General features: G+C 36.1%; 1 pseudogene; it reads left to right on the top strand.

Annotated features, from left to right (window-relative positions):
- The window catches only part of LOC143019889 (uncharacterized), a 37,568-nt pseudogene that overhangs the window by 6,758 nt on the left and 9,023 nt on the right, over window positions 1-21,787 (top strand).

Consider the following 21,787-nt stretch of genomic DNA (forward strand, 5'->3'; position numbering starts at 1 on the left):
CATTGAGCAAAGATGCAAAATGTGCTTTGGGATATGGGTTAAAATTTGCAGCTAATAATAATTAAAATATCAACTATGTGGATCTCGCTAAAGGTGTCTGTAATTTAGAAAAAATTAGTGATGTAGCTATACAAGATATTAATATTTGTAAAAGTTTTGTATATAATGCGTTATTAATGTCAAGTTATCCAAGTTGCCCTAAAAGGTTCATTATAACTATAAAGATATTAAAGAATGATAATGGTTTGCACATCACGAAAGCGGACAAAAGCCATTGTTTAGTAATTGTCAACAAAAACGATTATATTGAGAAAATGGAGACATTACTAAGTGATCATGAAACTTATGTTAAAATAAATAAGAACCTATTAGAAACGGTTAATAAAAGATTTAATAAAAAATAATAATATTTTTTTTAGATGGAAATAATGACCTAATCAAACAACTTGTTACGTTATCTCCTTCACTACCATATATGTATGGTTTGATTAAAACTCATAAAGTTAATAACCCTGCTAGACCTATCATTTGTTCAATTGGGTCTTGCACTTATAAATTATCAAAATGGCTGGTGTCACTTTTAAGTCCACTTGTTGGAACTATTACCCACAATCATATTAAAAACAATGTTGACCTCATTGACAAGTTATCATGGACAAAATATAACTTTTAATTTCGAACTTGTTAGTTTTTATATTACTATTTTATTTACCAGTCCCAATTTTAGATTTATTAAGATCTTTAGAAGATAAATAGAAAAAAAAAAGATGATTGACTCTCCCTGCTCACAGAATAATCAGTTTTATTAAACTGTGTTTTGGATTCAAAATCTAGATTTAATGGTGAATTCTATTTGCAGAGATTTGGAATGCTTTGAGTAATTTGTATATGGAATTTTTTGAAAGAGATATTCTACCAAATATTCTTCCAAAGAATGTCATTTGGTATACATATATAGATGATATTTTGTACATGTGGCCTAATGACCAAAATTTAGACAATTTTATGTTATAATTAAATAGTTTGGTACCGTCTTTTAAGTTTACTATGGAGATTGAACATGTTAATAGTTTGCCCTATTTAGATGTTATGATTTATAGATCTGGTAAGAATTTTAAGTTGGATGTTTATAAAAAACCAACTAATGTTCTTTCATATATCCATTTTTACTCATATCACCATTTTAAGACCAAAATGTCTTTTTTCAATGTTTTTAAGAGCATTTAGAGTTTGCTGTCCTGAATTTTTAGACAATAAGATAGGAAAAAATTATGATATTGGAAATAAATTAAAATATCCCAAATATGTAATGGACAATGCACAGCAAATAGCTAAGAAATATTTTTATGGCTTAACATATATACGAAATTTTAGTAATAAAAACATACTTTTGCTTCTATTTCATGAGAATTTGATCAGTCTTTCTCATATTTTAGCACCTTTGGAATACAAGTTGTCTTTGAAAATCAAAATACTGTAAAAAACCTACTGATTAAAAATTCACCTAAAGTCAGAGATGGGTGCGTTTATAGCATCCCATGTAAAGAATGTAATTTTTAATTTATAGGTCAAACTAGTAAAGATTTGAAGTTGAGGATAAGCCAGTATAAGTATAGCGTCAGAACAGGACAAAGACCAATTGGGTTATTTGTACATACGAGAGATTTTAATCATTGCATTGAATGGAATAAAGCTGAAAATTTGTCTTAAATAAAAACATTATGGAGAGGAATATTATAGAATCATGCTATAATAATAATACCTTTGAGAACAATATGAATATGAGTTTGGAATTGTACAAATTGGATAATTTTATTATTAATAAAGTTGTCGATGGTAGGCATGTAATCTGACAACCTGTGTTGAGCTAGTCCCAGTGGACCTTCCCTTGTTTCTTCTATGTTCTGTATGTACTGTGTATAATGTTCTTATTTCTCTTGTTTATATTGCACCTTTGAAAATGTCTTAAATAGACGAAGACGTTATGTCACCAAGTTCTTATTTTCCTAGTGGTCACTCACTCAATCCGCTGGATCTTGAACCTCAGGTAGATTCTGGTTCGCCAGCAGTACTTTTCTTCTCCATGCCCTTCGGTCCTGTGTTGCTTCCATCCAGGTTACTTTATTTATTCCTCTTCTCCGCATCCGCACCGTCCATCCATCTCATTTGAAGTCTCCCTCTGGGTCTTCTTCCAGGCATTCTACACATCAGAACTCGTTTTGGAATTCTATGGTCCTCCATATGCCCCACATCCCAGCCTTTCTCAATTTTGGTCTATTTATAACATCTGTTATTTTCTCTTGTTTGGGTATTTCTCTCAACTCATTATTGTGTCGTCCTCCCCACCTATTCTCATTTTCATAAAAAACTGGTCCAGTAATACGCCTCAATATTGTATTCTAAAACACCAGTAGTCTTTGTTCCATTTGTTTTGTTAAGCTCCATGTCTCACTGGCACATAAACTAGTTGGTAGAATTGTATTGTAGATTTTTTGTTTTGTATTTCTTCATATACTTCTCTTCTTTAATATTGGTATAAGGCTAAAATAACATCTGTTTGCTGAAGCGATTCTCATATTTATTTCTGTTTTCATCTCATTTCTATTTGTTACTGTTGCACCTAGATATCTGAAACTCTCTACCTCTTCTATTCTCTTGTCTTTGAAAACCTCATCCTCTACGTTCCTCTCCTCACTGCTTATACAAATTAGTTTGGTTTTATCGAAATTTATTTGCAGCCTAATTCTCTCTGCTGTCTCTCTTAGTGGGGTGATTAGATTTTTCAAGTCATCTCTACTTTCGGTAATTGGGTTCACATCATCAGCGTATGTTAGATTATTGACCTAATATTGTCCAAGTCATATCCTACCTTTCTATCTATCTATCATTGTCCTAGTTATTTTCTCAATCATCAAGTTAAACAGCATACAAGATACACATTCTTGCCTCAAGCCATTCTCGATTTCAAAACATTCCGAACATCTTCCATCAACCCTTACTACTGATTTTGTGTTTGTAAAATAGACTTTTATTAAAGGTATTATCTAGTCCAGTATTCCAAATTCCTTTAGTATGCTCCATATACTCTGTCTGTATATACTGCCGTACGACTGCTTGAAATCAATAAACAAATGGTATTGTATCTTATCATACTCCCATGTTTTCTCCATTGCATATACATATATACATACTAGTATATTTTGGCAGTAAATTTTCTTGTAGGTATGTCTTGTTAAAGACCAGTGCTAAGTCAGTTTCAACAATCTTCTTAGTTGTTTTCTCCATTCTTCTTATATGTTTCTTATATTCCGGGGGTAGATTAAACACGAGTCTACCGAGATCCATGGTATATTGACACTAATTATATAAATACATTGGCGAGCTTTCGGTTGTTACATGCAACCATCTTCAGGCAGATAAAATGACAGGAAAAGATCCATACCAAATATGCTAGATCGGCTATGAGTTGACAGGGCTTTTATAGTTGAAGTTGAGTGGGATGAGGAGAGGTTCGAGTCAGATCAGAAGGACTTGTCGGGGGATGGGAGGGGGTGCTGGGCAAGGTTAGCGTCGGTTGATGTGACATGTCCTATAACATGTCATATAAAATTCTGCAAAGGTACAACCTAACGGTGAGCCCATTGCTACGCCTTCTTTGCAGAATTTTATATGTGCAACCTGGAAATCTTAGTCCTCCAAGACGCTGAGTTTCGGCCCTACTTGTACTGTAGACGAAATTTTCGTAAAATTTAGGAATAAAATCCACCAAGCAGATCTTCAAATTACAATGGAATCTGCCTCAGTCCTAAACTTCACCTATGAACCTAGCCTACACCCCAAGATCCCTTTCCTCGACGTTCTAGTAAATTCCCGAAATGACCGACATGAAACAACTGTGTATAGGAAGGACACCGACATAGGACGATGCATAAATGCTGCTAGAGAATGTCCCCAACGGTATAAGCTGAGCGTCATTTTGTAACTGTTCCTCTTGGGAATTATTTCACATAGAACTCTCAAGACTAAAACAAGATGCGGAATAAAAAAAAAAAAGTCCTCACCAGCCCCACTCGTTTACAAGAACTCGTTTTCCAGCACTAGCCAATCTACAGGAAGAAGAAACAAGTAAAACTCAAGAGAAGAAGGGAAGGGCAGACGCTGGATTCCTGCCCACAGGTAAGATTTTGGTTGTAGGAGACAGTCAAGTGAGGTACTTAGACAGGGCTTTCTGCGATAAAGATAGGAAACATAGGACGCAGGTGTGTTTCCCCAGCGCGGGGATAGGAGATGTTAGAGTGTTTAGTAGGGGAAGGTAAGGACCCTGTAGTTTGCTTAAGTGCCGGGAGCAATGATATAGGTAAGCTAGGGAGTAAGGAATTGTTTGCGCGGTTCCGGGATGCGCTGGACAAGGTTAGAAATAGAAGAGGTGTTCCTGTTGTATGTGGAATCCTTCTGAGGCGTAGAGTTGGAGTCATGTGGCATTCCAGGGCTATTGCAATGAATTGCAGGCTGGGAAAACATTGTAAGGCCAATGGATGGGCATTTGTCGACATCTGGGACCGCTTTTACGGTAGGAATCATCTATATACAAGGGACGGGGTGCAATTGTCACCCAAAGGATTTCGGCTCCTTGCTAAATCTCTTGAGCGAGAAGAAGGCATCCTGCCTTTTTTTATCGGGTAGATTACGTTGGAGTACCGGGGAAGTATCGGAATATAGTTTAGGCAATAGAAACAACTTTGATATGGACTATGAAAAGAATCACCAAAGCAGGTGGAGGGAAGATAAATTAAAAGTTTACTACACAAATAGCAGAAGCATATTTAACATAATTGATTTGCTGCGGGGTAAAGCATGCGTAGAGAATTTTGATATTATAGCAATTACTGAATCCTGGATCAACATGGCTGATAAACATTTCCTTCCGGAAATTGAGATAGAAGGATAGAAGTTTTTTTTTTCTCACAAGGATAGGGATGGGATGAGTGGGGGAGGTGTAGCACTTTTCGTTAAAATTTCAATAAATTGTATTATCGACACTTCGATTAAGGAAGAGGACTGTACGGAATCTATTTGGGTAGATATTATAGGCAAGAATAAGAAAGTTATTATTGGCGTTATGTATAGACCTCCTAGCCTCAGCTAGAAATTCACAGAGCGTCCCAGTACACAAACGTTGTGATAATGGGAGAATTTAATTATAGAAACATTGACTGAGAAACTTTAATAGGAGATCAGGAAACGAAGACATTCCTAGATGTGGTGCAGGATAATTTAATAAAATAAGTGATTACCGATCCTACGAGGAGATAAAATACCCTGGACTTAGTTTTAATTAATAATGAGCATTTAATGAGCAACGTAAATGTGGGAGATCTAGCAATTATCAAGAAATAAGATTTAATATTATTTGGGTAGAAGAAAAACGTACGAATAACGTCCAAGTACCAGAAGTCAGGAAAGCAAACTTTGACAATATAAAAACCTATTTGAAATTGAATATGAAAAGTTATACGGACTTTTCTGACGTTTCATACATTGTTGACGGGTAATGTCTAAGTACTTGACCAGGGGTCAGGTCACGGAGGGTAATATGCATACCTTGGGTCGGGTCACTTGGGGGCGGGGCTCATAAAATAAGTGATTACCGATCCTACGAGGAGATAAAATACCCTGGACTTACTTTTAATTAATAATGAGCATTTAATGAGCAACGTAAAGGTGGGAGATCTAGCAATGATCAAGAAATAAGATTTAATATTATTTGGGTAGAATTAAAACGTACGAATAACGTCCAAGTACCAGACTTCAGGAAAGCAAACTTTGACAATATAAAAACCTATTTGAAATTGAATATGAAAAGTTATACGGACTTTTCTGACGTTTCATACATTGTTGACGGGTAATGTCTAAGTACTTGACCAGGGGTCAGGTCACGGAGGGTAATATGCATACCTTGGGTCGGGTCGCTTGGGGCGGGGCTCAACAGACAGGTCAGCAATTTAGATGAAATGTATAGCAATCTGACTGATCTAATTATCAATGCACAAAATACATTTATCCCCCTGAAGTCAATACGGAAAAATAGTAATACTCCCAAATGGATGACGGATAAATTGAAACATGAGATCGGAATGAAAAGAGGACTTTACGTAAGAAAAAAAAAAAACGGGGAAACACAAGATATAACGACATGGCAAAGCTGGTTAAAAAGAATACACGTACAGCGAAACGTAATTATAAAATTAAAGTTGCTAGTCAAGCAAGATCCAACCCAAAGTGTCTCTTTCATCTCTATAGAACAAAAAATAAAGAAAGAATAGGACAAATTAAAAACAATGTAAATGTCATGATAGAATCGGAGGAAAAAATGAGTGAGGAGTTTAACAATTATTTTCTATCGGTGTTTACTAATGAGAGTTTAGATAAAGTACCTGACTGCGATTCGATTTTCAGATGGGATGAAAAACAGACAGGTCAGCAATTTGGATGAAATGTATACCAATCTAATTGATCTAATTATTAATGCACAAAATACATATATCCCCCTGAAGTCAACACGGAAAAATAATAATACTCCAAAATGGATGACGGACAAATTGAAACATGAGATCAGAATGAAAAGAGGACTTTATATGAAAAAAAAAACCGGGAAACACACCTTAGATTAAGATATAATGAAATGGCAAAGCTGGTTAAAAAGAATACACGTACAGTGAAACGTAATTATGAAATTAAGGTTGCTAGTCAAACAAGATTCAACGCAAAGGGTTTCTTTCATCTCTATAGACCCCCCCCCCCCCAAAAAAAAAAAAAAATAATAATAAGAAAGAAAGAATAGGATCATTTAAAAACGATGAAATAGGACCAATTAAAAACTATGAAAATGTCATGATAGAATCGGAGGAAAAAATGAGTGAGGAGTTTAACAATTATTTTCTCTCGGTGTTTACTAATGAGAGGTTAGATAAAGTATCTGACTGCGATCCGATTTTCAGTGGGGATGAAGAGAGTAGTCTATCTAATATCAGCATTAGTAAAGAAGAAGTAGTCAAGCAGATTGAAAGACTTAAAACTACAAAATCCCCAGGTCCAGACGAATTTTTTTCTCGAGAATGCTTAAGGAGTGTAAATTTGAAATCTGCTACCAGTTAATTGAAATCTTTAATAAATCGGTAGACACTGGTTTTGTGCCTATTGTTTGGAGGCAGGCAAATGTTGTTCCTGTTTTTAAGAGGGGAGATAGATCGCCTATATGCAACTACAGGTCAATCAGTTTGACATCGGTTATAGGAAAAATGCTTGAATCAATAATAGTAAATAGACTCAGAGAACAAATCGAAAGACATAATTTAATTCGTGATACACAGCATGGTTTCTCCAAGGGTAAGTCATGTGTGACTAATCTTCTATCCCTATACACTAAAATATATAAGGCGTCAGATAACAATGATAATTACGATGTTATTTACCTTCACTTTAGCAAAGCGTTCGACAAGGTGCCACACCAGAGACTACCAAATAAAATCAAAGCCCATGGCATAGGAGGAAAAGTGTTAGAATGGATTAGAGCTTGGATTAATAACAGAAAACAGTGGGTCACCATAAATGGAGTAAAATCTTGGTGGGGCAATTAAATGTGCTACTGGGGTACCCCAGGACTCGGTTTTAGGTCCCTTGTTGTTCATTATGTACAGTATATAAACGACTTAGACGATGGGATAAATAGTGATGTTAGTAAGTTTGCGGACGACACTAAAATAGAACGCCTCTTTAGGTCAGGAGACGACGCAGAGATTCTGCAGGATGATTTACATGGTCGGTGAAGTGGTAAATGAACTTCAATATCTCTAAGTGTAGCTTGTTAAATGTAGGGCTACACACCCCCGAAAATAGATAAAGCTTAGATAACACGTTTTTAGAGAAAATTGAGTGCGAGAGAGACTTGAGAGTTCTAGTGAGTCCGGACCTTAAAACCAGGAAACAGTGCATTAGCGCCAGGAATAAAGCTAACAAAGCATTAGGTTTCATTGGACGGACGGTAATGAATAGAAGTGCAGAGGTAATTATTAAACTCTATCTAGCAATAGTTAGACCCATCCTTGACTATGCGGTACAGTTTTAGTCTCCGTCCTACAGAATAGACATCATTTCACTAGGATCAGTACAGAGAAGAATGAGCAAGATGATACATGGACTCAGATATCTGCCTTGCGAAGAGAGGCTTAGGCACATTAACTTAGACTCTCTGGAAAGACGAAGAGTGTGGGGTGATCTAAGAGAGGTATTCAAGTGAATCAGAGTCTTTAACAAGGGTGATGCAAACAACGTCATTATATTAAAACAACAGAGCAGGACTCGCAGTAAATGGTTATAAACTGTAAAAATTTAGATTTAAGAAGGAAATAGGACAGAATTGGTTTACTAATAGGGTGGTCGACGAATGGAATAGACTTAGTAACCATGTAGTAATCGCTGAAACTATCAATTGTTTTAAGAAACGATTACACAACTTTATGGATGGGGATGACAGGTGGTGATGGATATGGAGCTGCCTAGTGTAGGCCTTATGGTCTCTTGCAGTCTCCTTCATTCCTATGTTCTTATGTTCTTATATTCTTAAGACTGATATTCATCAATAACAATTACTCATACACTATCATAGACAAAGAAATCAACTTTTTTTCAAACACGGACCCAAACAAAACACAAACAAACCCCCCACAGACCATACACAAAACTTTCTTCAAGAATCAAATGACACTTGTATATAAAACTGACGAAAGGGTCTTAAAGGCATTATCACAAGGCATTATCATAAAGAACTCACAAGAAAAATTAGCCATGATTATATACTGGAAAAACACGACAGTCTCTAGCTTTTTCATGAAGAATAATCTTATAGATTATAATAACATATACATACACACACACACATACACCCCCCCACCCCCCACCCCCACACACAAACACAAAAACACACACACACACAAACACACGCACACACACGCACACACACACACACACACACACACACACACACACACACACACACACACACACACACACACACACACACACACACACACACACACACACACACACACACACACACATATACACACACATACACACATACGCACACAAAAACACAAACACACACACACACACACACACACACACACACACACACACACACACACACACACACACACACACACACACACACACACACACACACACACACACACACACACACACACACACACACACACACACCATGATTATATATATATATATATATATATATATATATATATATATATATATATATATATAAATACAAATGATTACAAAGGCGAGCATGCCGACAGGAGACCTTTTGGTCCATATCTAGGTCGGATCCAAAAAAATAATAATAAATTAATAAATAAAAACTATAATAACGTAAATAACAAATAAAATACATGAATAAATGCATAGGTATAGTTAGATAATAAACAAACAGGTAAATAGTAAATAATAATGAATTGGCATATAACTAATAATAAATGAAAATCAAAGCAGACAAATTATAACAAAACAAAAACAAATAATATGAAATAGATTATAATAATTACAGCATCTTGCTTAGGTGTTTATCTAAATTATTTTTAAAGCCTCCAACTGAACTACATTGCACTGCCTCTGCAGGAAGTTTATTCCATTCATTAACTACACGGTTGTTTCTACCTACTTCCAAGTTGAATCTATTTCCGGACAGTTTGAGACCATTGTTTCTTGTCTGATTCTCATTCAATGCGAAAAATTTTCACTTTTGAAGTTGTCAATTCCCTTTAGAATTTCAAAGACCTGTATCAAGTTACCTCTGAGTCTACGTTTTTTTAGGGAAAACAGATTCATATGATTTAGTCGATTTTCGTATGATTTATTTTTTATATTTAGAATCAGTTTTGCGGCTCGCCCTTGTACTTTTTCCAGTCTGTCAATGTCTTTAATGAGATTCGGTGACCATACGGAAACAGCATATTCCAAATGAGGACGAACTAACGATTTATATAGCTTGTTAATGAGTGATGGACTTTTGAAATCAAAAGATCGCGCAATCAGTCCCAGAATCTTATTAGCTTTCTCAGAGGCTGAAATACACTGCTTGGATGATTTGAGATCGTTAATAATAATTACGCCGAGATCTTTTTGACCATCCACTTTTGTTAACGAATTTCCAAATAACTTGTAATCGTACTTACTGTTATTTTTACTATGTGCATTACCTTGCATTTACTTGTGTGATTTTATTAGCCACTTTTCAGACCATTGCTGTAATTTATCTAAATGTTCCTAAATATCTAATTAATCTAAATGATCATTTGCCAGTCCGCACAATTTTCTATCGTCAGCAAATTTGGAGACAATAGACTTTTGTCCATGGTCTATATCATTTATATATACTATGAATAAAAGTGGCCCAAGAACGGAACCCTGAGGAACTCCACTTGTAAAAAATTTCCATCTAGAAGTTTTTCCATTTAAAGCAACTCTCTGTTTTTGATCATTCAACCAATTACTAGTCCAAGTCAATATACTACCAATTATTCTGTGCGAAGCTAATTTAGTAAGTAGTCTTTCGTGTGGTACGGTATCAAAAACTTTTCCAAAGTCTAGATATATTAAATATATATTGTTTCTTATGTCAGTATTTGAAATAAGTGTGTTGTAGAATTCGAGTAAGTTAGTCACGCAAGAACGTTTCCGTCTGAAACCATGCTGGCTATCATTTATCAAACAGTTACTTTCGAAATGATGTTCGATAGCATCTCTGATGATAGTTTCCATTATTTTTCCTACAATTGAAGTCAAACTTATAGGCCTATAATTATTTGGTTTCTTTTTGTCACCTTTTTTGAATATGGGAGTAACGTTAGCTAGCTTCCATTCTCTTGGGACATCTCCGTATATGATGGGTTTCTTGAAAATAATTTTTCTAATGGAACAACAATCTAATTTTTCATTTCCTTTAAGATTCTTGGATACCAACCATTTGGCCCTGGTGTTTTATTAGCTTTGTGTTTTTCTATACACTTTTTTATTTTTTCTTTTGTTATATTTATCGTAGTAAGTTAACCCTAGACTTTTCACAGGTTTCAGTTTGGAGTTCACTTTGAGGTGTTTCGTTTACGAGTACTGAGCTAAAATAGTTGTTTAAAATATCATACTTTCCTTCATTCGAATATTCAAATTGACCGTCAGCAGATAATAGTGGGCCAATGTGATTCCTAATAACCTTTTTATCTCTAATGTAACTATAGAATTCTTTGGGACTACCTTTGGATTTATCATTTAGTATTGTCATTTTCTTTTCTTTTTTATTGTCTTTTTTAAATCTCTCTGTATTGATACATAACTTTCATAGTCATTAGATGCACCCGAGCACTTGTATTTCTTATAAGCCTGTTTCTTTTTAGCAATACTTTTTTCAGTTTCTTTGTCGAGGCACTTCGGGCGAACCTGATTTGGGGGACGTCTGTCCTTAAAAGGAATGTAAGTATGAATCATCTTAGTGAGCGTATTTTGAAATATTTCCCACATCTGATCTACAGGTCTTTCGCTTACTTTTGCCTCCCAATCTGTAAGCTGAAGCTCCTGACGTAGTCCTATGAACTGAGTTTTACTGAAATCGGGTATTTGAGAAACACAAGTATCTATTCTAAAATTGTTTAGGAGTTTGAATCTAAGTTGTGATTGCTATTCGCAACAGTTTCACCGACTTCTACATCAGTTACTATGGTTTCGCGGCTAGTGATCAATAGATCGACTAAGTTTCCATATCTTGTGGGCTCTTTTACATACTGAGTTAAGTAATTATCACCAAGAAAATCAATCAAACGACTACCCATATGGCCATGTTCAAGGGTCATCCAATCATTGTCAGTAATATCGAAATCAACCATTATCAATAAATCCTGTTTGTAGAAACTAGATAGTTCTTGAAATAACAGTTTGTCTTCTGCTAGTGATAATGTCTTTGGCCTATAAAAGACACCTACATTCATTTTTTGTCCATTTGTTTGGGTTAACTAAACCCAAAAACTATAATATGCATCCTGTTTTACTTTCTCTATAACACAAGCATAGACATTGTTTTTAATGTACAAAACACACCCACCTTTCTTGTGGTTTCTATCCTGATGAAAGTGTTGAAAGCCCGCAATATTAAATTCAGCTTCGAACTCTGTACCATTTAACCATGTCCTCGGTTATTCCTATCATGTCGAGATATTCGCTTTTGACATACGCCTGTATTTCTTGAATTTTTTTCCCAATACTAAGGAACTTATAACAGCGTCTGTCAAAGCGATTATATCATCTGACATGATAGGAATAACCGAGACATGGTTAAATGGTACAGAGTTCGAAGCTGAATGTAATATTGCGGCCCTTTCAAACCCTTTCAACAGGATAGAAAACCACCAAGAAAGGTGGGTGTGTTCTGTTGTACGTTAAAAAACAATGTTTTATGCTTGTGGTTTTAGAGAAAGTGAAACAGGATGCATATGATAGTTTTGTTGGTTTAGTTTATCCCAAACAAATGGACAAAAAAATGAATGTAGGTGTCTTTTATAGGCCAAAGACCATTTAACACTAAGCAGAAGACAAACTGTAATATTTCAAGAACAATCTAGTTTCAATCTACAAACAGGATTTATTGATAAAAGTTGATTTCGACATTACTGACAAATGATAGATTGACCCTTGAACCTGGCCATATGGGTATTCGTTCTTGATTGATTTTCTTGGTGATAATTACTTAAACTCCGTATGTAAAAGAGCCCACAAGATATGGAAACTTAGTCGATCTATTGATCACTAGCCGCGAAAGCATAGTAAACTGAAGTAGAAGTCGGTGAATACTGCTGCGAAATAGCAATCACAACTAGGATTCAAACTCCTAAACTATTTTAGAATAGATAACTTGGTATTTCTCACATACCCGATTTCAGTAAAACTCAGGTTCATAGGACAACGTCAGGAGCTTCAGCTTACAGATTGGGAGGCAAACGGTAAAGGTCGAAAGACCTGTAGATCAGATGTGGGAAATATTTCAAAATACTCTCACTAAGATGATTCATCCTATACATTCCTTTTAAGGACAGACGTCCCCAAAATCAGGTTCACCAAAGTGCCTCGACAAAGAAACTGAAAAAAGTATTGCGAAAAAGGAACTGGCTTATAAGAAATACATGTTCTCGGGTGCATCTAATGACTATGAAAGTTATGTATCAATACAAGAGAGATTTATAAAAAGACAATAAAAAAGAAAAGAAAGATGAAAATACTAAATGATAAATCCAAAGAGAATCCAAAAGAATTCGACAGTTACTTTTAGAGATAAATAGTGTTGTTCGGAATCACATTGGTCTAACTATTATCTGCGGACTGTCAACTTGAACATTCAAATGAAGGAAAGTATGATATTTTAAACAATTATTCTAGATCGGTATTCGTAAACGAAACACCTCCAAGTGAACTCTAAACTGAAACCTGTGAAAAGACCTAGGGTAAACTTACTACGGTAGATATCACAAAAGAAAAAATTAAAAGTGTATAGGACACACTCAAAGCTAATAAAACACCAGGGCCTAACGGTTTTGGTATCCAAGAATGTTAAAGGAAATGAACAATGAGATTTGTTTGTTTCATTAGAAATTATTTTTCAAGAAATACATCATATCCGGAGATGTCCCAGTAGTAATGGAAGCCTAGCTAACTTTTACCGCCATAGTCAAAAAAGGGATGACAGAATGAAACCAAATCATTAGATCATAGGCCTATACGTTTGACTTCAATTTGTAGGAAAAAATAATGGAAACTATCATCAGAGCGCTATCGAACATCATTTCGAAAGTAACTGTTTGATAAATGATAGCCAGCATGGATTCAGACGGAAACGTAGATGCGTTGACTAACATTCTCGAATTCTACAACACAACTTATTTCAAATACTGACAATACGAAACAATATATATTTAATATATCAAGACTTTGGGAAAAGTTTTTGATACCGTACCCACACGAAAAGACAACTGTACTAAATTAGCTTCGCACAGAATAAAAGGTTAAGTATATTGACTTAGGACTAGTAATATTGAATGATCAAAAACAGAGAGTTGCTTTAAAATGGAAAAAAACTTCTAGATCGGGAAATTTTTTACAAGTGGAGTTCCTCAGGTATCCGTTCTTGGGCCACTTTCTATTCAGTAGTAATACTATAAATGATATAGACCATGGACTATAATATACTGTTTCTAAATTTTGCTGATGATACCGAACTGTGTGGAATGGCAAATGATACATTAAACCCATTAGGTATTCAAAAATATGTAGATAACATACAGCAATGGTCCCTGAAAAGTGGCTAAAGAAATTTAACACAAGTAAATGCAAGGTAATGCACATAGGAAAAAATAACAGTAAGTACAGGATTACAAGTTATTTTGGAAATTCGTGTAACAAAAAGTGGATGGTCAACAAAGATCTCGGCGTAATTATTATTAACGATCTCAAATCATCCAAGCAGTGTAATTCAGCCTCTTGAAAGTGCTAATAAAGATTCTGGGACAGATTGCGCGATCTTTTGATTTCAAAAATCCATCACCAATTAACAAGCTATATAAATCGTTAGTTCGTCCCTCATTTGGAAGATGCTGTTATTCCGTATGGTCACCGAATCTCATTAAGGACATTGACAGACTGGAAAAAGTACAACGGAGAGCCACAAAACTGATTCTAAATATTAAAAATTAATCATAACTAAAATCGACTAAAACATACGAATCTGGTTTCCCTAAAAAAGTGTAGACTCAAGAGGTGACTTGATACTGGCCCTTTAAAATTCTAAAGGCAAATTGACATCAAAAGTGACAAAAATATTCACAGTGAATGAGAATCAGACAAGAGACAATGGTCTCAAACTGTCCGTGAAATAGATTCAATTTGGAAGTAAGGTAGAAAACAACCGTGTATTTAATGGAATGTGGAATAAACATCCTTCACAGGTATTGCAATGTAGTTTCAGTTCGAAGCTTTTTTGAAGAATAATTTAGATAAACACCTAAGCAAATGCTGTAATGATCATAATTTTAGTTTTGTACTAATTTGTTTTATCTGTTTGGTATCAATTGTCTGTTTGTGATTTTCATTTATTATTAGTTATATGTCAATTTTATCATTATTTTACTATTTACCTGTTTGTTTATTTATTAACTATACCTATGCATCTATATATCTATTTTATTTGTTGTTTACATTAAATAGTTTTTATTTATTGATTGATAATTATTATCTATATTTTTTTTGGATCCGACCTAGATATGAGACCAAAAGGTCGCCTGACGGCATGCTGCCGCCTGTGTAAATCATTTGTATTATATATTATATATATTTATATAAATATATATATATATATAGTATAAAATATATATATATATATATATAATCATGGCTATGATTGTGTGTGTGTTTGTGTGTGTGTGTGAGAGTGTGTGTGTGTAGTGAGAGTGTGTGTGTGTGTGTGTGTGTGTGTGTGTGTGTGAGAGTGTGTGTGTGTGTGTGTGTGTAGTTTGTGTGTGTGTGTGTGTGAGTGAATTGTGTGCGTATAGTGTCATTTGTGTGTGTGTGTGTGGTTGTGTGCGTTATGTGTGTGTGTGTGTGTGTGTGTGTGTGTGTGTGTGTGTAGTGTGTGTGTAGTGTGTGTGTGTGTGTGTGTGTAGTGTGTGTGTGTGTGCGTTTGTGGGTGCGTGTGTGTTTGTGTGTGTGTGTGTGTGTGTGTTTGTGTGTTTGTGTGTGGGGGTGGGGGATTGGGGGTGGAGTATGTGTATGGGGTAGAGTGTATGTATGGGGTGTATGTATATCTATAATGATTATGTCTGTCAGTGTGAAAAGGCTTGAGACTGTCGTGTATATTCCAGTAAATAATCAGGCTAATTTTTCTGTGAGTGTCTTTATGATAATTGCCTGTGTGACAATGCCTTGTAAGACCTTTTGACAGATTTATAACAGTGTACATTTGATCCTTGAATAAATCGTGTGTAAGTGTCTGCGAGTGTGTTTGTGTCGGTGTGTTTTGGGTCGTGTCAGAAAGACTTTGATTGGGTTTAGTCTATGAGGTGTTTGAGTGTAATTGTTGTTTGATGATATCTGTCTTAAGAATATAAAAACATGTGGAACATAGGAATGAAGTGAGACTGCAAGAGACCATAAGGCCTAACACTAGACAGCTCCGTAATCCATCACCACCTGTCATTCCCCATCCATAAATTTGTTTAATCGTTTCTTAAAACATTTGATAGTTTCAGCGATTACTACATGGTTACTAAGTTTATTCCATTCGTCGACAATCCTATTAGTAAACCAATTCTTGCCTATTTCCCTTCTTAAATCTAAATTTTTAACAGTTTATAACCATTACTGCGAGTCCTGCTTCTGTTGTTTTAATATAATGGACGTTGTTTGCATCAACCCTTGTTAAAGACTCTGATTCATCTTGAACAACCTCTATTAGTTCACCCCAGAAATTTGGTAGGGGGGGGTGGGGGGGGGGGGGGGGGGGGGGGGGGGGATATAAAAGGGGAGTGGGGGGGGGGGGGGGGGGGGCGGGGGGGGGGGGGGGGAAAAAATAATATATTATGGTGTGTGTTAGGGGGGATATATAAAATATATATATATTGGGGGGGGGGGGGGGGGGGGGGGGGGGGGGGGGTTATATATATTTTTGGGGGGGGTTTTCACTCTTCGTCTTTTCCAGAGAGTGGAGGTTAAGGTGCCTAGGCCTCTCTTCGCAAGGCAGATATCTGAGTCCATGTTTCATCTTGCTCGATTCGTCTCTGTACTGATTTTAGTGAATTGGAGGTTCATTTTGTAAGACGGAGACCAAAAATTGTACCGTATAATCAAGGATGGGTCTAACTATCGCTAGAATAGAGTTGTTAATAATTACCTCTGCAATTCTAATCATTACCGTCCTTACAAGGAAACCTAATGCTCTGGTTAGCTTTATTCCGGGCGCTAATGCCTCTGTTTCCTGGTTTTAAAGTCCGGACTCACTAGAATTCTCAAGTCACTCTCGCACTCAAAGTTTTTCCTCTAAAAGCGTGTTATACTAAGCTGTATCTATTTTCGGGGCTGTGTAGCCCTACATTTAACAAGCTACACTTAGAGATATTGAAGTTCATTTACCAACTTCACCGGACCATGAAAATCATCCTGCAGAAACTCTGCTTCGACTCCAGACCTAAATTAGACGTCCTATTTTATTGTCGTCCGCAAAACTTACTATCATCACTATTTATCCCATCGTCTAAGTCGTTTATGTACATAATGAACAACAAGGGACCCGAAACCGAGCCCTGGGGGACTCCACTAGTAGCATTGCCCCACCAAGATCTTACTCCATTTATAGGTGACCCTCTGTTTTCTGTTTGTTAATCACAAGCTCTAATCCATTCTAACACTTTTCCTCCTATGCCAAATCTTGGTGGCTTTGTGAATTTATTTAGTAGTCTCTGTGTGTGGCACCTTGTCGACACGCTTTAGCTAAAGTGAAGGTAAATAACATCAAAATTATCATTGTTTATCTGGCGCCATATATACTTTAGTGTAAAGGGCTAGAAGATTAGTCCACACAAGACTTACCCTTGGAGGAAACCATGCTGTGAATTAAAAACACGAAATTAAATTAATAGTCTTTCGATGTGTTCATCTGAGTCTATTTACTATTATTGGATTCAAGCATTTTTCCTCTAACCGATGTCAATACAGATTGACCTGTAGTTTGCATATAGAACATCTATTTCCTTTCTTAAAAACAGAAACAACGTTTGCATGCCCTCAAGCAGTAGGCATAAAACCAGTGTCTACTGATTTTTGAAATGTTTTTATTAACTGGGTCGTAGATCTTCAAATTTTACTCATTAGCATTCACGAAAAAAAATTACGTCATGGACCCTGATTTTGTAGTTTTTAATCTTTCAATCTGCTTTACTACTTCATCTTTACTAATTGCTGATATTAGATAGACTACTTTCTTCATCCCCTCTGAAAATCGGATCCGGCACTCAGATACTCTAATCTAACCTCTCATTAGTAAACACCGATAGAAAGTAATTGTTAAACGCCTCATTCCTTTTTTCCTCCGATTATACCAAGACATTTTCATCGTTTTTTAAATGATCCTATTTCATCGTTTATTAAATGATCCTATTCTTTTCATTCTAATTCTATTTTTTTTTTTTTTGGGGGGGGGGGGTCCTATTGAGATGAAAGAAACCCTTTGGCGTTGAATCTTGATTTTTGACTAAGCAACCTTAATTTCATAATTACGTTTTCACTGTAACGTGTATTCCTTTTTTAAACCAGCTTTGCCATTTCATTATATCGTAATCTAAGGTGTGATTACCCCGTTTTTTTTTTCATATAAAGTCCTCTTATTCATTCTGATCTCATGTTACAATTTGTCCGTCATCCATTTTAGAGTATTATTATTTTTCCTGTGTTGACTTCAGGGGGATATAGGTTATTTTTGTGCATTAATAATTAGATCAATTAGATTGGGTAAAAACATTTCATCCAAAATGCTGACCTGTCTGTTGTTCATCCCATCTGAAAATCGAATCGCACTCAGGCACTTTATCTAATCTCTCGTTAGTAAACACTGAAAGGAAAATAATTTGTTAAACTCCTCACGTATTTTTACCTCTGAATCTATCATGACAATTTCATCTTTTTTAATTGTGTCCTATTCTTTCATTATGTTTTTGTTCTATAGAGATGAAAGAAACGCTTTGGGTTGGATCTTTCTTAGACTAGCAACTTTAATTTCATAATTAAACGTTTCGCTGTACGATATTCTTTTTAACCAGCTTTGCCATTTCGTTATATTCCTGATATAAGGTGTTTTTTTCTCCGTTATTCAGTTTTACGTATAGTCCACTTTTCATTCCGATCTCATGTTTCAATTTGTACGTCATCCAGTATTTTGGAGTATTACTATTTTTCCGTATTGACTTCAGGGGGATAAAATGTATTTGTGAGCATTAATAATTAGATCTAGTTAGATTGCTATACATTTCAACAAATTGCTGACCTGATCTGTGAGCCCCGCCCCCTAGCGACCCCGACACCAAGGTATGCATATTATCCCTCCGTGACCTGACCCCTGGGCAAGTACTTAGAACATTACCCGTCAACAATGTATGAAACGTCAGAAAATCCGTATACCTTTCATATTCAATTTCAAATAGTGTGTTTAATATGTTCAAAGTTTGCTTTTCCTGAAGTCTGGGTACTTGGACGTTTATTCGTACGTTTAATTCTACCCAAATAATATTAAATCTATTTCTTGATAATTGCTAGATCCACCCACCTTAACGTTGCTCAATAAATCTCATTATTAATTAAACGTAAGTCCAGGGTATTTTCCTCCTCGAAGGATCGTAATCACGTATTTTACTGAGCCCCGCCCCCAAGTGACCCGACCCAAGGTATGCATATTTACCCTCCGTGACCTGACCCCTGGTCAAGTACTTAGACATTACCCGTCAACAATGTATGAAACGTCAGAAAAGTGCGTATAACTTTTCATATTCAATTTCAAATAGTGTTTTTTTACATTGTCAAAGTTTGGCTTTCCTGAAGTCTGGTACTTGGACGTTATTCGTAACGTTTTAATTCTACCCAAATAAAATTAAATCTTATTTCATGATAATTGCCTAGATCTCCCACTTTTTACGTTGCTCAATAAATGCTCATTATTAATCAAAAGTAAGTCCAGGGTATTTTCTCTCCTCGTAGGATCGGTAATCACTTATTTTATGAGCCCCGCCCCCAAGTGACCCGACCCAAGGTATGCATATTACCCTCCGTGACCTGACCCCTGGTCAAGTACTTAGACATTACCCGTCAACAATGTATGAAACGTCAGAAAAGTCCGTATAACTTTTCATATTCAATTTCAAATAGGTTTTTACATTGCCAAAGTTTGCTCGCCTGAAGTCTGGTACTTGGACGTTATTCGTACATTTTAATTCTTCCCAAATAATATTAAATCTTATTTCTTGATAATTGCTAGATCTCCCACTTTTACGTTGCTCATTAAATGCTCATTATTAATTAAAAGTAAGTCCACGGGTATTTTAAACTCCTCGTAGGATCGGTATTCACTTATTTTATTAAATTAACCTGCACCACATCTAGGAATGTCTTCGTTTCCTGATCTCCTATTTAAGTTTCTCAGTCAATGTTTTCTATAATAGAAATTCTCCCATTAATCACAACGTTTTGTGTACTGGGACGCTCTGATGAATTTCTAGCAGAGGCTAGGAAGGGTTCTATACATAGACGCCAATAATAACTTTCTTATTCTTTCCTATAATATCTACCCAAATAGATTCCGTACAGTCATCTTCCTTAATCGAAGTGTCGATAATACAATTTTATGAAATTTTAACGAAAAGTGCTACAACCTCCCCCACTCATCCCATCCCTAGTCCTTGTGAGAAAAAAAAAACTTATTTTCTATCCTTCTATCTCAATTTCCGGAAGGAAGTGTTTATCAGCCATGTTGATTCCAGGATTACAGTAATTGCTAGAAATATCAAAATTTCTCTACGCATGCTTTACCTCGGCAACAAATCAATTATGTTTAAATATGCATCTGCTATTTGTGTAGTACAACTTTTAATTTGTTCCCTCCACCTGCTTTGGTGATTTCTTTTCATAGTCCATATCTAAGTTGTTTCTATTGCCTAAACTAGATTCCGATACATAACCCGGAACTCCACACGTAAATACCCGAAAAAAAAAATGTAGGATGCCCTACTTCTCGCTTAATGGATTCAGCAAAGAGCCGAAATCCTCTGGGGCGACAAGTGAATCCCGTCCCTTTGTAATAATATATGATACCCTACCGTAAAAGCGTTCCCAGATGTCGACAATAAACCCATCCATTGGCCTTACAATGTCTTTTCCCAGCCTGCACTTTCATTGCAATAGCCCTGGAATGCCACATGACTCCTAACTCTACGCCTCAGAAGGATTCCACATAAAACAGGAACACCTCTTCTATTTCTAACCTTGTCCAGCGCATCCCGGAACCGCGCAAACAAATCCTTACTATCCTAAGCTTACCTTATATCATTGCTACCCGGCACTTAAGCAAACTACAGGGTCCTTACCTTCCCCTACTAAACACTCCTAACATCTCCTATCCCTGCGCTGGGGAAACACACCTGCGTCCTATGTTTCCTATCTTTAACGCAGAAAGCCCTGTCCTAAGTACCCCCACTTGACTGTCTCCTACAACCAAAATCTTACCTGTGGGCAGGAGATCCAGCGTCTGGCCCTTCCCTTCTTCCTCTTGAGTTATTACTTGTTTCTCCTTCCTGTAGATTTGCTAGTGTCTGGGAAACGCTTCCTTGTAAACGGAGTGGGGCTGGTGAGGACTTTTTTTTTTTTATTCCGCATCTATGTTTTAGTCCTTGAGAGTTCTATGGGAAATTATCCCCAAGAGGAACAGTTACCAAAATGACGCTCAGCTTATACCGTTGGGGGCATTCCTCTAGCAGCATTTATGCATCCGTTCCTATGTCGGTGTCCTTCCTATACACAGATTTGTTTCATGTCGGTCATTTCGGGAATTTACTTAGAACGTCGAGGAAAGGGATCTTGGGGTGTAGGCTAAGTTCATAGGTGAAGTTTAGGACTGAGGCAGATTCCATTGTAATTTGAAGAA

The sequence above is a fragment of the Oratosquilla oratoria genome, chromosome 38 (genome assembly GCF_046742065.1).
Source record: "Oratosquilla oratoria isolate Oo_2021 chromosome 38, ASM4674206v1, whole genome shotgun sequence".
Taxonomy (NCBI): domain Eukaryota; kingdom Metazoa; phylum Arthropoda; class Malacostraca; order Stomatopoda; family Squillidae; genus Oratosquilla; species Oratosquilla oratoria.